The sequence below is a fragment of the Bos indicus genome, chromosome 1, assembly GCF_029378745.1.
Source record: "Bos indicus isolate NIAB-ARS_2022 breed Sahiwal x Tharparkar chromosome 1, NIAB-ARS_B.indTharparkar_mat_pri_1.0, whole genome shotgun sequence".
Lineage (NCBI taxonomy): Eukaryota > Metazoa > Chordata > Mammalia > Artiodactyla > Bovidae > Bos > Bos indicus.
In genome coordinates, this window is record NC_091760.1 from 99,693,261 (window position 1) to 99,710,047 (window position 16,787).

The window sequence follows — 16,787 nt, forward strand, 5'->3', positions numbered from 1 at the left end:
AATAATGCATTAGTCTTGTGTATCCAAAACTTTAATACGTATGCTACTTACTTGGGGATCTTCTTAAAATGCAAATTAAAATTTGGTAGGTCAGGGGTGAGGTTGAAATTCTGTATTTTTCATAAGTTCCCAGGTCATGTTGGCAGATCTGGTGAGTAGCACAATTTCAGGACATGGACACTGAATGTAGCCCTCAGTGGTGGGTCCACATCATACATTAGAAGGCAGATTAGGTTCTTCTCAGCACTAGAGTGTCTGGGTTCAGATCCTGGTCCAGACACTTCTGTGAGAGGAGTTATCTTAACCCATTTACACTTCAACTTCCTCATCTGTAACAGAGAGATAATGATAGAGTTTTTGTGAAATTAATGAGATAATTCATGCAATTCTTATCATGGTGTTTCCCACATAGTAAACACAACATATGTGAACTCTACAGTTTCACTCCTTGTCAGTTTGCTTGTTTCAGCAGTGGTCAGTTTACAGGCTCAGGAGCCTTGATTTTATCTTGAAAATGGTAGAGGGAAAATATTCTCCTTTCCTTCCATTGAGAAAGTAAATATATAAACACACCAAGACAGGACCAGAAGAGAGAAGAAAATTTAACTTGTCATTTTCCAGTATCATTATCTGCCCTTTTACTCCATTACTGCCCTATTGCAACATTTTACCATTTCAGAAAAGATAAAATGCAGGGATTAAGATCCATGATATAAAGAAATTCTGGCCAGAATATATGAACTGACACTCCGTACAGCATAAATATCAGCACACACACTTACATACACACACACACAAAGACATTTTTCTGTTAAGAATAAGATGCATAGCTCATTTCCTAAAAAATCCATGGGGCTCAGTCTTAGAGAAGGAGGAAAAGAAGAATCAGAGGGACAAAAGGAAAGAGCAACAGAAAAGCAGAAAACCTGACATTACTAGTACCCTTGTGTCACCTTAAAAGGGAAATGAGAAAAGAAAGAAAGAGCTTCAGAACAATCAATTATTGAGTCCTTCCTATATGCCAAGGGCTTCAGGTATATCTGAGTTTTAAACATCCAGTAACATTCTCCGTGGAAGGTGTTATGAGCCTCGTTTTAGAGATGAGGGACTTGGGTTACGAGGGTTAACCCTGCCACACCTACATTTGGCAGAGCTGGAATGTGAATCTACTGCTAGTGCACGCTCTACAACTCTGCTGCTGCTGCTGCTGCTAAGTCGACTCTGTGCGACCCCATAGACGGCAGCCCACCAGGCTCCCCCTGTCCCTGGGATTCTCCAGGCAAGAACACTGGAGTGGGTTGCCATTACCTTCTCCAATGCATGAAAGTGAAAAGTGAAAGTGAAGTCGCTCAGTCGTGTCTGACTCCTAGCGACCCCATGGACTGCAGCCTACTAGGCTCCTCTGTCCATGGGATTTTCCAGGCAAGAATACTGGAGTGGGGTGCCATTGCCTTCTCTGTCTACAACTCTAGTCAGTCTTATCTCCTGAAACAAACTGAAATAATCTTCAGATCTGAGCTTCTTAAGTTTAAGTCCAGTTTAAGGTCTTACAGAAAATCACAGGGCTTCCCTGATGGCTCAATGGTAAAGAATCCACCTGGCTAAGCAGGATACACGGGTTCAATCCCTGGTCCAGGAGAATCCCATGGAGAAGGAAATGGCAACCCACTCCAGTATTCTTGCCTGGGAAATCCCATGGACAGAGGAGCCTGGTAGGCTACAGTCTGTGGAGTTGCAAAAGAGTTAGACACAATCTAGCAACTAAACAACGACAACAATAAATTACAAGCCAGGACAACATGAAGTAGGAATTAATAAGTAAAATAGCTGAAATTATGGCAAAGATACATTCCATCCTTTAGTAGTTTTACTGAAAGAGTAAATCCTGGGTCCCAAACAAGTTATTCAGGCTTGTTACCAGTCCTATCAGCTCAGTTTACATTTTCCCTGGATTACAGACAGGTGCAACAGGGTAAGCACCGTCCCTTCTTTTGCTTCAAGGTGTAACAGGAGAAGATTGTCTGCCCTGCTGAGTGGTGCAAAGTATGAGACTCACCAGTAACTTGGGTTCTGCTCCTGGCTTCTCCTTGTATTGAAACTGAGCTGTTTGGTTGCCAGCACTGTTTGATTAGTGTAAATTCCACTAGGCCTCTGAGTCCTTGTTAAGTGAAGGAGGCCAACCCAGTTGGGAAGATGAATTCAGGTTCTTGAAACTGAAGGACGGTTGATTTAAAACACTCAAGAGTTTAGTGTTAACCTAAAGTTTTGCCTATTTACTGATTTTTAAGTCGACCCACTCCAGTACTCTTGCCTGGAAACTCCCACGGACAGAGGAGCCTGGTAGGCTGCAGTCCATGGGGTCGCTAAGAGTTGGACATGACTGAGCGACTTCACTTTCACTTTTCACTTTCATGCACTGGAGAAGGAAATGGCAACCCACTCCAGTGTTCTTGCCTGGAGAATCCCAGGGACGGGGGAGCCTGATGGGCTGCCGTCTGTGGGGTCGCACAGAGTCGGACACAACTGATGTGACTTAGCAGCTAGCAAGTGCAACAGAATAGAGAGCCTGGCTAAGTAGTTTAATTTCTATCTTACTACAGAACAAGGTCTTTAAATATCCTGATTTATATCCATTTGCTGATTATATTACCCACCTTTAATGCTGAAACTAACATGTTCCTTTTGGTTTTAACTACACTGAAAAAAAGACTTAGCCTTAAAGGTTTTCAGAGTCTATTTCTCATACTTAGAAAAGTCCAATGATCTCTTATGCAATTATAAGTTCCTGGGTTAGAGGTAAGGTAAGTCATTGCAGTCGTGCCCGACTTTGTGCGACCCTATAGACAGCATCCCACCAGGCTCCCCCGTTCCTGGGATTCTCCAGGCAAGAACACTGGAGTGGGTTGCCATTTCCTTCTCCACCTGGGTTAGAAGAAAGGCACTAATAATGATACTATTAAGGGGATCTAATAACTTGACAACACTTCATCATTTGGGTGTTCTCCTAAATAGAAAACTATTCAAATCTTTTCACTTTAACTTTGTTCTCCACAGAATATATGGATAAAAGGAAAATAAGTTAGTCATATTTTATAATAATTAGTATGTCAAGAAATGCAACATGCTGTAAAGAAGTACTTGAAATGGAAAATGACTGATAATTTAAAGGTTTCTTTTAATAATATATTCTAGGGATAAAGTATTCTAATAGAGGATTATTGCCTTCTCCGATTATTATATAGAGAACAAATATATTCAAAGAATTGCAATTTTCTGGAAACTGAAGTGACTTGGAAATATAATTTAATCTTTCTTTGATAAGTCAGAAGGTATTTAAAAATCTTATACATTTTCAGGGTCACAATAATAAACACAAAATTAGCACAACTTAACCTGCTATTGCCAAAACACAAATGTCTTTATTAAGAGAAATGCCAGGTTGATAGAATGGCCAATAAACCATAATTTACTGCAACACATAATATTTTGGAAGATGTATCCACTCTGAGTTTTCATTTAAAACATATTATTAAGAAATAATTATTTTAGTGGTCACAAACCTGCACACTCCAGAGTGATACAAAAGCAATTTGCATATGATTTCTTGCCCCATGCATGTTGTCATTACAAAACGGGGATTTGGCATGACAAATATATTCCTTAATAAAATCCCATGTGACATGAAGAGCCAAATAAGCGAAGAGCCAAGTTTCAAATACACAAATGAAAACCTAAGAGATTTAACACTTTCCCATAAATCAATTTTCAGCCCTAGTAAAGGAAACTTCTCATTCAACTTACAATTTGTAAGAAATCAACCAATTTTTCTATATAAACTGGAAACAAAAAAAATGTATATTTTTAAAATTATTTGAAATTATGATTCTTGAGTGAAATGTATTCTTGCAATATTACAAAAGAAATCTCAGCTTTCTCATTTGGAGGATTTGGAGGACTTGTCTGGTAACTAATGTTGATATACTGACTATAAAATGCAGCTGTTCTGTAAATGGACTGCATTAATGCAATCACTAGCATTCATTGAATGCATTAAAAATCCACCAAACTTTAAAGTGAAATATTGACTGGAACTTGCACATCCATTATGTTCATTAAAAAAACATGCATAGTTCATTAAAAAAAAAAAACAGACATTTCAGTCATGGAGAGATTTCTAAAATGTTAAATTCTTTTATAATGAAAAGTACTTGTGTGGGAAGTTTTTTTGAGGGTAAAGAATAATAAAAATATTCCACACATCAGATGTATCAGGGAAAAACTCTGAAAAACCATAATGTCTTAATTATGGAACAATGATGACAAAAATGGAATTGCCACATAATCATGGAAGGACTTCAAGAAACCAATTACCTGGGAAGTGGTTCTATAACTGTTCTCTCAGCAAAGTCTTCACAATTACCACAAATGTGTAGTAATCTCCATCATCATATATGCTACTTATTTCTATCTTTGCTTCCTGAAGCCAATCTTCACAATATATATTTTAAAAAGTATGTTTATAATCTCAGAAATGATCTTCTAAGAATATACAATGTTTACATAACAACTTAAAAAGATGTATTAGTAAATCAAAAGTTAAATATAAAACATATTAATATTGCCATTTTTCTTTTCTTCCCTAGTCTTAGTTTTATTTTTGAACAAGAAATTCATTTACATAGTACAAGATTTAAAAGTTAATAATATTTTACAAACTTCTATGTATTGTTGAGATGTGACTATGCCCCGAGCAAGTCCTAAAAATAGTGAACTATAGTAAACTAATACCATATCTTACTTTTCTTCCACATCCTGTTATAATATTTTAGTCCACTAGTTTTAATTCTGCATCTGTATCTTTAGTATTTTTGAGGCATTGCTTAAGCCAATATGCAGAATTTCATTATGACATGCTTTATAAACTATGCAGCATTTAAATTTCTGTTTACAAACTTTATGCTATGTCATTATTCTAATGTGGTACCCTTTCCAGGAACTAAAATGATTATCAAAATAAATTGCTCTTCCATCCATCTCATTTGTGGCTAGAAGCCACCAGAATGGACAATACAGATCTATCGTGTCTGCTGATTTGTTTGGTATTTGGCTTATGATGGCTTGAAAAGTTAATTGCTTTCCATGAGTAGCTGACTAGACTCTAGATTGTCAGCTCCTATGGTATGGGAATAGCCAATGCCAGTGTTTGCCTAGGAGAACAAGCATTCTGGACTGGGGCACAAACAGTGCAATAGGAAAAAAAAATCATGTACAGAGGTTATTATAATACACTGTTGCTGCTGCTGCTGCTGCTGCTAAGTCGCTTCAGTCATGTCTGACTCTGTGTGACCCCAGAGATGGCAGCCCACCAGGCTCCCCCGTCCCTGGGATTCTCCAGGCAAGAACACTGGAGTGGGTTGCCATTTCCTTCTCCAATGCATGAAAGTGAAAAGTGAAAGTGAAGTCACTCAGTGGTGTCTGACTCTTAGCGACCCCATGGACTGCAGCCTACCAGGCTCCTCCATCCATGGGATTTTCCAGGCAAGAGTACTGGAGTGGGTTGCCATTGCCTTCTCCAAAAATATACTGTTATAAGGGTTAAAATAGTAATAGAAATGGGAAAACAATGCTGGGTCAGATCCATCGTTCTCTATTTCTCTCCTGTATCTCTCAGACCTGCTTCTACCTACTTTACATTGCACTCAAGGAATAAAATAGTTCAGTTCAGTTGCTCAGTCATGTCCAACTCTTTGCAACCCCATGGACTGCAGTATGCCAGGCCTCTCTGTCCATCACCAACTCCCAGAGTTTACTCAAACTCATGTCCATTGAGTCGGTGATGCCATCCAACCATCTTATCCTCTGTCGTCCCCTTCTCCTCCTGCCTTCAATCTTTCCCAGCATCAGGGTCTTTTCAAATGAGTTAGTTATTTGCATAAGATGGCCAAAGTATTGGAGTTTCAGCTTCAACATCAGTCCTTCCAATGAATATTCAGGACTGATTTCCTTTTGGATGGACTGGTTGGATCTCCTTGCAGTCCAGGGGACTCTAAATAGTCTTCTCCAACACCTCAGTTCAAAAGCATCAATTCTTTGGTGCTCAGCTTTCTTTATAGTCCAACTCTCACATCCATACATGGCTACTGAAAAAACCATAGCCTTGACTAGATGGACCTTTGTTGGCAAAGTAATTGACTGCTTTTTAATATGTTGTCTAGGTTGGTCATAACTTTTCTTCCAAGGAGTAAGTGTCTTTTAATTTCATGGCTGCAGTCACCATCTGTGGTGATTTTGGAGCCCAGAAAAATAAAGTCTGCCACTATTTCCACTGTTTCCCCATCTATTTCCCATGAAGTGATGGGACCACATGCCATGATCTTAGTTTTATGAATGTGAGCTTTAAGCCAACTTTTCCACTCTTCTCTTTCACTTTCATCAAGAAGCTCTTTAGTTCTTCTTCACTTTTAGTTCTTCTTCACTTCACAAGAAATAAATTAAGGTGGTAGCCAGATGAATTATTATTAATAATATAGCACAATTAATGACATGTGATAATATAATTATTAATAATTCTACATGTGATATGTAAGGTAGAAATGTACTCTGGAGCTTATAACTGGGGAAAACTCACTTAGTATGCCAATGAAATTTAGAAGAAGACCTGAAAGGAATGTAGGACAAAAGGAAATCTGGGCAAAGAGAAGACTATTCTAGGCAAATATACACTACCATGTGTAAAATAGCTAGCTAGTGGGAAGCTGCTATATAGCACAGGGAGCTAAATTCAGTGCTCTATGATGACTTAGGGCGGGATGGCAGAGGCAGGGTGGGCGAGGGAGACTGAAGAGGGAGCGGACATGTGTATACTTGTAGTTGATTCACACTGTTGTAAGCAGAAAGCAACACAACATTGTAAAGCAATTATATACTCCAATTAAAAAAAAAAACCAAGATGGAATAAAAAGAACAGCCTATGCACAGGCCCTCAGGCAAGAAGAAATGAAGAAAGGACCCTGAGAAGCTATCTAGGAGCCTAAGGCCCAGGATGTCCTCAGCCCGATAAATAAGGCTTCATTTAGAACCTGAAGGAAGTGAAATGCAGTGAAAATGTACCATGTGTCTATCAGAAAATTTGGCCACAGAGTTTGGGGCTGAGGTTTGACTAAGTCTCTAGATCTGGTCTTAATGAGTTGTGTCGGGGGGCGGGAAGGCAGGTAATATTCTTTGCAATCTCATAATCTCTGGGCGATGTGATCTAAAAGCTTCAGCATTCTCTACCTAAAAATAGGGTTTTATGAGCTGTCATCTGAGGGAGAGTTAGGTCAGTCCCACTTGATTCATGTTTTAGAAGTCAGAGGTACTAGAGCATCTTGTTTAATCATGAGTTGTTCCTCGATTAATTGTGTTGATGTTACAATTTTAAAAAAACTGAAGGAGAGCTACCTTCTAAATAGGAACAGGAAGCCTAAGAATAAAGAGAAAGACAAATAATGCAGCTATATCAAAGTCCTAAGTTGTCCCAAACTTCCAATTAATTAAATGTGACGAAAAAGTCACGGCAATGCTGCTACAGTTATTTATTTTTAATTTATGTCTCCTACACTCTCCAGATCAATTGGAGAATCTCTAACAGCTGCACTGGTGTGATCACAGCAGAAAGCAGTTTCTATTTCTGAGTTCTGCTTCCTATTATTCAGACACGCTTCGGAATTTTTCTCCACAATTTCAGTCTTGGTTGCTGCCCTGTTACTTAGCTAACATTGCATGATTTTAATTGAGTATGGCTGTATCTCAGAGGGAAAGGACACCAATTTTGTAAAGCAAACTTCATACCACCATGGCTCAAGATTGGGAGGGAGGCTCACGAGGGAGGGAATATATATATATCCTCACAGCTGGTTCATGTTGATGTACTACAGAAACCAACACAACACAGTAAAGCAATTATCTCCCAATTAAAAATTTTAAAAATTTAAAAAAGATTGGTAGTTGTTTTGCTGGCTGATCTAAAATTTCTACAGATGTTGGAAACTAAATCATTATGGAATCCAAGTCCCCATTAAAATGCTCTATTTATCATGCTGGATCAATAAGATGAAGTAAGTTAACACTGGTTTCCCAAGGCAATGAATCAATGAAATAGTTTGAGGTTATATATTTAATTTCTTGTTCAGTTGTATTGTGAATTTATCCAGTGATTGCATAAGCACTCAATTAGCCTACTATTCTGGGTCCAGAATTCCTGGGACACTCTCCAACACATTTTTCTCCCCCATCAAGACAGTTTATTACTAGGAGGTTACATAACCTAACAGTTTCAGTGATTACTGAAACACAGTTCTTCTTTATGGAATTTAAAATACAAAAATATTTAAATTTTTTAAAAACTTCTTTTTTTTCTATAAATAGGTCAGCACCAGTCACAACTCCAGTACTGTTAACAATAACAATAGTACAAACAAACCTATATGGCATGGGATTCAAGAGCCTGCTGCTGAAAAGCCTTTTTCTCATTCTTCGTTGCCAATGGGATCCCATTTTGGGGACCCGGGTGGGGCTTGATAATGAGCCTATCAGTACACCTACTTAGACTCCCTTGCATCTAGGGGGAGACTGTGGCAGGCTTCTGGACAATAAAATATAGGCTGAAATTCTTGGTGTGGTTTCTGGGAAAGCTACTGTTTTTTTTAAATGTTAAAAGGGGAAAAAAAAGGGAAAGATAGGGGTGTGGGAGGGAAGGAGGGAGAAGGAACAGACGGAAGGAAGGAAGGAAAGAGAGGGAGAGATAAAGAGTGAGAGAGAATAGACTTTCTCTTCCTGCCTGAAGCCCAGAAGTGGAGGCTGGCTATGAAGCAGCCATTCTGTAACCTTGAGAAAAGACCTCCTGTTACTGAAGATTGAAACAAGGCAGATCTGTGGCCTTGATGATTTCTTTTGAGCAGAGCTGTGCATCAGTTCTGAACTGCCTCCTCCCAAATTTCCTATTATGTGAGAAAAAAAGTAATCCCTTTAATTATCAGGGAAGAGTGGCCAGGACTTGTGACATGGCTGAAAGAAATCCTAACTGATAAAACACCACTCTACACGTCTGGTATGGTTGGGTCGTATCAGTCTGGGAAGCATCATTTATTTGTATCCTGTACAACCACATGGCCCTATAGATGTCAGATGCTAGGCATGTTCTGAGGATTCAAAGATTAGTGAAATATGGATTCTGCCTTTCAGAAGCTTATAACCTACTGAGAAAAATTTGTAAACAGATAGTTACAACATAATGTTATCTGTGAAGTCAAGGTCTCAGAAAGGGTGTTCCCTAGGACAGCACTCAAGTTAAAAAATGGTCTGTCATTGTATGAGTTTAGGAAGCATATACTACGTCTTTGTGATACACTCTGGCATATTAAAGTTTCCAAGGAGTCCTGCAAATAGCCTGTAAGGTGATTTAACTCTATGTGACCTACAGTTTCTTAAAACTATTTAATAATAAAAGCCCCCTTTTCCCCTAAGCAATACTTCCTAATATTCTGCAGACTAGTGTTAGAAAACACACCTGAGGAAATGTTGTACCAAGTGATTTAATAAAGTTATAACCTTAGTCTTATGGTAAGTTTACTTGTGGAAATAATTCAACCCTATTTAAATTATTCATATATTAGTCCCTTCTTTAAAAAACATCATCAGCTGTGGTTTGAATTGTGTTCTCCCATAAGACAGGCTGAAATCCTAAGCCTTGGTACCTAGCTGCATGCTAGTTTAGTTGCTCAGTGGTGTCCTACTCTTCGCAACTCTATGGACTGTAGGGTGCCAGGCTCCTCTGTCCATGGGATTTTCCAGGCAAGAATATTGGAATGGGTTGCCATTCCATCCTCCAAGGGATCTTCATGATCCAGGGATCTAACCCGGGTCTCCTGCATTGCAGGTGGATTCTTTACCTGAGACACCAGTGAAGCCTGGTACCTGGATATGTGAGCTAAATTGGAAATGGGGTCTCTGCAGATATAATTAAGATATAAGTTAAGATGAGTTCATACTGGATTAGAGTGGGCTCAAAACCCAATCTTTATAAGAAGAACATAGGATACCAGATGCAGGTAAAGCCACGTAAAGACAGAGGCAGAGACAGGAGGGATAGAGCTGCAAACCAAGGAACCACTAGAAGCGAGGAGAAAGCCCTAGAACAGATCCTCCCCGGGCCCCCAAGAAAAACCCAAACCTGCTGACACCTTGATTTGGACTTATGGCCTCGAGCTCTGTGAAAAAATAAATTCATATTGTTTCAAGCCACCCAGTTTGTGGTCCTTTGTTTCTTCAGCCCTAAGAGACTAATACACAATCATACTTCCTATTTGGCTTCTATTGATTCTATTTGTTTGAAAAATTTGTCTTGGCGTTTTCTCCACAGTCTAGCAGCTGGGTTGGGAAAGGGAAGAGCTTGAAGTCCAGAAGAGTTTGAGCCCTGACTCAGCCTATTTTGAACTCTGAATTTAGGCAAGTTACTCAGCTGTTAGGATTCTCGGTTTTCTCAACAATAAAATAGGGATAGAAACTTTCATTCATTCAAGTCATCCATTCATTTGGCAAATATTGATGGAACAGAGACTGCTAAGCCCTATGTAAGGCACACAGATAGATATTAAATAGCCAATTACTAAATCCTGCAAAGATAAAGCAGGTGCTAAGGGAGGGCATAGTCTGACCACATAAACTAATCTTGGAGGTGGTTATGAGGATTCAGTGAGAAGTATGTGATTATGCTTTATAATCTATACTTTAAATATAAACAAAGGTATTATTACAAGTAGAATCAAATGGATTTAGGAGAATGATTCAAATGGGTATCTCTGGTCAAGCTGGTTCCTCCAGTCAAACTGGTAAATATTAGGAAAAGGAAAAAAAAAATATGTTGGTGGGCTTTCAGAGGACTGGAGGGAGAAACTGTTGGAGATCATAAGAGGGAGTCGAAGTATATGAGAGATGTGTGAATTCACTCATCATTCATTCAGCAAAACAGACCTAGTCATGCTCCTCATGGAATTTAGCTAAAGCCCACCTATCACGTATTGTAATTAAGTGAGATGTTGATAATTGTTCCATTTTCTTCCAAAAAATGAGATAAAACGGGTGTTTGTGTTGACTCATTAAGTGGTATACATATGGGAAATAACATTAGTATATCAATGACAGGAAGGTAAAGTAGTTATTGGTGTTATGTTGGGAAAAGGCATAATAAAACAGAAGAGGATAAACTGTCTTACATCAAACATTTCTGAAGTCATGCCGGTGAATATTTGAAAGTTCAAGTCTCTGGTACCTTCATGATGATGGTGCAAAGCATCTCCTCAGTAAACCTGTCAGGGATCATCATCTGATTTCTGTTGGAACCAGCCACCTACTGGAAAGAGTCCTTCCTTGGCATCCAGAACATTTGACTCTCACACTCATACAGAAAGCAGCCAAGAGTTTTCCATCCAAACACAAGTACTGTCTTATCAAAACTTTATGAAGTGACAATGGAGTCATATTTCAGAAACCAGTCATGGAGCTACTCTATATTAAAATTCCCAACACAAAGGTTCATCCTCTGTATAAAGATGATATTGGCATGCAGAAAGATTCACAGAGCTGGGGCTCTGGATACATACACTGTATCCAGAGGGCTCAATCTGGCCCAGCTCTATGGCTTTCCAGTTCAAAGATCAATAATTTACCCATCACTTTTCCATGTACAAAGTTAAAAGAAATGACACAAGAACAAATGCTGAAATACTGATAATATGCTTCAGTAAATACACAAAACGTATATTCCTACCTATTTCAAGATGGGTTTGGAGCTGCTTTTTTAAAAATATTTTTGATAATAAAAGAGTTAATTCTGCTATTACAAGGCTTCAATTAAGTCAGATTAAGTTCTATAATATATTATAGGTTTCATTAAGAGTATTAAGTATTTAATATCAGATAGAAAGGTTTTAATATTATAACACACAGTTTTTCATGTTAATTCATGGTATAATTTTTTTTAAGTGCATATTGGATTTCTTCCATCCATTCAAGATTCAAAGAAAAGTGACCATAGCTCCAAGTCTTGCCAGCAGTAAGTCCAAACAAACTACCTAATCAGCAAGAGGAAAGTTGTTTTAAGGATTCTGAAAGAATTCTAGCTAACAAGGCTCATATGTCTGCTGCTACTGCTGCTGCTAAGTGGCTTCAGTCTTGTCTGATTCTGTGCGACCCCACAGACGGCAGCCCACCAGGCTCCCCCATCCCTGGGATTCTCCAGGCAAGAACACTGGAGTGGCTTGCCATTTCCTTCTCCAATGCAGGAAAGTGAAAAGTGAAAGTGAAGTCACTCAGTCGTGTCCGACTCTTAGCAACCTCATGGACTGCAGCCTACCAGGCTCCCCCGTCCATGGGATTTTCCAGGCAATAGTACTGGAGTGGTTTGCCATTGCCTTCTCCAGGCTCATATGTCTAATGAGTATCAAAAAATTGTGAGGAAAATATAGCAGTATGAAGAATATTTTAGTTATATTTATCTGAAACTATCTCAGTATTTATTAATTGCCCAGGGGCTTCCCTGGTGACTTAGATGGTAAAGAATCTGCCTGCAATGCAGAAGACCTGGGTTCAATCCATGGGTAGGGAAAAGCCCCTGGAGAAGGGAATGGCTACCCATGCCAGTATTCTTGCCTGGAGAATTTCAAGGACACAGAAACCTGGCAGGCTACAGTGCACAGGTTCACAAGAGTCACATACGACTGAGCGACTAACACTTTTTTTCAGTTCATATATATGCATGCATGCTTAGGTGGACTGTAGCCCACTAAACTCCTCTGTCAATGGAATTTTCCAGGCAAGAATACTGAAGTGGGTTGCCATTTCCTTCTGCGGGGATCTTCCCAACCCAGGGATTGCACTCAAGTCTCCTGTGTCTCTTGCATTGCATGTGGATTATTAACCTGCTGAGCCATCAGGGAAGCCCCATATAGGTATACATTTATTAGCCATTTTTATGGCCCTATGCTACTGTACAAAATGAAGCCTGCCTACATGTGTTTAAACAACCCTCCCCTTCCCTCTGTGTGTGTGGTCAGTTGTGTCTCTTTTCGACCTCGTGGACTGTAGCCTGCCGGGCTCCTCTGTCCATGGAATTCTCCAGGCAAGAATACTGGCATGGGTAGCCGTTCCCTTCCCCAGGGGGTCTTTTCAATCCAGGGATCAAACCCAGGTCTCCTCCATTACAGGCATATTCTTTTACAGTCTGAGCCACCAGGGAAGCCCGTATGTGTATATATATATTCAAACTCCTAACTTCAGTTATATAATGTTGGCATTGAAAATGTATATCATCTACCTCATTTTTCTTATTTTACAGTCATCTTAGTCATTTTAGGCTGCTGTAACCAACTACCATTAAGTAGTGGCTTAAACAACAAACATTTCTCATGGTCCTAAAAACTGGAAAGTCCAAGACCAAGGTACTGGCAGATTCAGTTCTGATGAAAGCCCACATCTGGTTTGCAGAGGCTGACTTGTCACGCTGTCCTCGCAGGGCAGAGAGCAAAGACTCTGGTGTGCCTTTCCCTTCTCATAAGGGCACCAACGCTATCAGATCAGGACCTCAGCCTGATGACCTCAGTGAGCCTCCTTACAGCCCCTGTCTCCAAAGACAGTAATGAGGTTGGGTCAGGATCATAACATATGAATTTGAGGGGATACAAATTTTCAGTTCATAACAACAGGTATGTATCCAAGAGCAGGAAAGGTGAAATTGGTTATTCAAGGTCACAGAAAGTGCCAATGGTTGGAGGTGGGCAAGCCAATACTGGAAGAGCCCATCGTTAGGCTCCTCTAAGTTTCATTCCACCGTATACTTACTGATAGGCCAAGGGTTTGTGTTTGTTTTTGCTGGGATCTTAGTTCCCTGACCAGGGATTAAATCCATGCCCTCTGCAGTGGAATCACAGACTCTTAACGATTCCACCACCAGGGAAGTCCTCACGTTTGTTTTTTAACTGAAAATTAGCACATCAACTAATAGTAAATCTCAGGAATTCTTTACTCATCTGTATATGTCCAATTATTATAAACATATGTTCTTCATTCACTTGATTGCATGATGAGGATTTAAAGGATTTTCATCTGCTTTTTTTTTTCCCTCATCTGCACTAAAATCCTCTTCAAGGATAAATACAACAGAAAATGTATATGAACAAACTAAAGTTTGATTTACCTGCTACCATTGATTTTTTTTTTCCTATCCACTATCCATAGCTGTTTTTGAAAAAGTAAGTAATTTTTGAACTCAGTATCATCAATATAATAAATAAAGGCCCAGAGCTGACCTGTTTTGAGGCCCCTCAGCCTGAAACATGTCATGTCTTTTTACTTTTTCTCCTGAGGCTCAGGCTTTGAAGAGAACAAAGTAGTTCTGGAGTTTCTCTTCTTTCCCTAGAGTCATTATCTGAAGAGCAAAGAAAATAAAGCAGAATGTTGCTTCACCAAGGCACTCCTCAATCTTTCATGCCTGTTTAATCTTGTGGTAGTGGTGGCATTGTTCCAGGCTATGGGGAAAATAGGCTCTTACATGAAATGCTTAAGCAAAGAGTAATTTATTAATACTAACACAGATGATTTCATAGGAGCTAAAAGAAATAAACAAAAAGAAGAAGCCCTTTAGGCAGGCTTGCAACAATAAAGCACTATTCCCTCAAGGGCCACCCTGAGAAACAGCATTCTCTCTCAGGCCCTTGTCTCTAAAATGTCACACTTTCTACTGCTTTGTCTCAGTACCCCAGTTTATTCCTAGGTAAACTAGGAATAAACTGGGGTACTGCCAATGCAGGAGATGTGGGTTTCATCTCTAGGTCAAGAATATACCCTGGAGAAGGAAATGGCAACCCACTCCAGTATCCTTGCCTGGAGAATCCCATAGGCAGTTGAGCCTGATGGGCTAGAGTCCATGGTGTCGCAAGGAGTCAGACTCGATTTAGCAACTAAATAACAAACTAGCCAGTCTCTGAGCAGTCACAACAGAATATCAGAATCAGAAGTACGTAAAATGGATTATTTATTGCCTCACCTTAAAATGACATAATTGCTCCCTGACAGATTATCAAACTTGAAATTGGTTTAGCTTTTCAGTTTGCAAGACAAATTCAGTATAGAAATGCCTATCTGGTGATTTGTATCTGATCAGTCACCAAGAGGAGAAAATAAGTCCAGCTGTTTTTTATCAGATAGCAAACAACTATCATTTCCATATAAAATTTTCCTATTTCAGCATATTTTAAGTGGAAATCTTTCTTAAATGCATAAGAAGCCTTCATGACTCTACCAGTAGAGTAAATATGACATACTTTAATTTGTTGCTATAATCTCAGGGTTATCCAAGTGGGTCCTGGTCTTCCTTCCAGATTAAGACACTGCTTTGTCAATTAGTAGGGCTTCCCTGGTGGCTCAGATGGTAAAGAGTCTGCCTGCAATGCAGGAGGCTGGGTTCAATCCCTGGTTTGGGAAGATCCCCTGGAGAAGGTAATGGCAACCCACTCCAGTACTCTTGCCTGGAAAATTCCGTGGACAGAGGAGCCTGGTGGGCTACAGCCCATGGGGTCGCAAAGAGTCAGACATGACTGAGTGACTAACACACTTATCAAAGAGCAACATGGCCTCTCCTAAGTGAACTGGGCAAGGTAGAAAGGACTGTTGTGAGCCCAGGCCAGTGGTTATCAGGCACTGGCACCAGGACCTTCAACTGACATGATTATTCTCAGACGTTCTGGGAAAGAGTCCTATTTAACTCCTCCAGAGCAAAGACTTGGCATGAGACCACAGCTACACCCAGAGTTACAGATGGGGCTGTCTCATAATTCTGTGGGAAATTTGCTTCCTTACTTGGCTTATACTGCACAGTATGTCATTTTCTGCCCACAATTTGGTGAAAAGAGAACTTCTCTAAGCTCCTTTTTGGGCATTTGCACTCAATGCAAAAACTAGGCTTCTGAGAGCCAAGTATAAGTGAATAAAGGACAAAGGAATAAGATCATCCATTCTCTAAAAACACCTTGTGTAATACAACCCAAAGAATGCACTCTGCCCTCAAGTCTATGGCTAGTTCAGATAAACATAATCATCACCATCCTTGAATTAAATGGATAATTAAAGGTTATAATGGAGAAGGCAATGGTACCCCACTCCAGTACTCTTGCCTGGAGAATCCCATGGGCGGAGGAGCCTGGTAGGCTGCAGTCCATGGGGTCACTAGGAGTCTGACACGACTGAACGACTTCACTTTCACTTTTCACTTTCATGCATTGGAGAAGGAAATGGCAAGCCACTCCAGTGTTCTTGCCTGGAGAATCCCAGGGACGGGGGAGCCTGGTGGGCTGCCGTCTTTCGGGTTGCACAGAGTCGGACACGACTGAAGCAGCTTAGCAGCAGCAGCAGCAAAGGTTATAAACATGCTGTCAAATACCAAAAAATAATTTGAACTCAGTCATAGTGATGATTTTTCTATGATTTGGGCAAAGGGAAAATGTCTGAAGAATACAGATAGTCTAAATGATTTAAATATCTATAAGAAAGATACTAATTCAAACTCCTTCACCTACTTGGATATAGTTTCCTAGAAATAAGTTTTGTTGACAGATGTTGATAAATATTGTAAAGAAAACATTATGAAAAAAATAGATTTATAAATATTATGGTTCAAATATAATTTATACACTTCCTTTCCCAAGTTTCTGCATTATATACTAGCTTATATTTTCTTTGATTTAATAGTAGCTGTA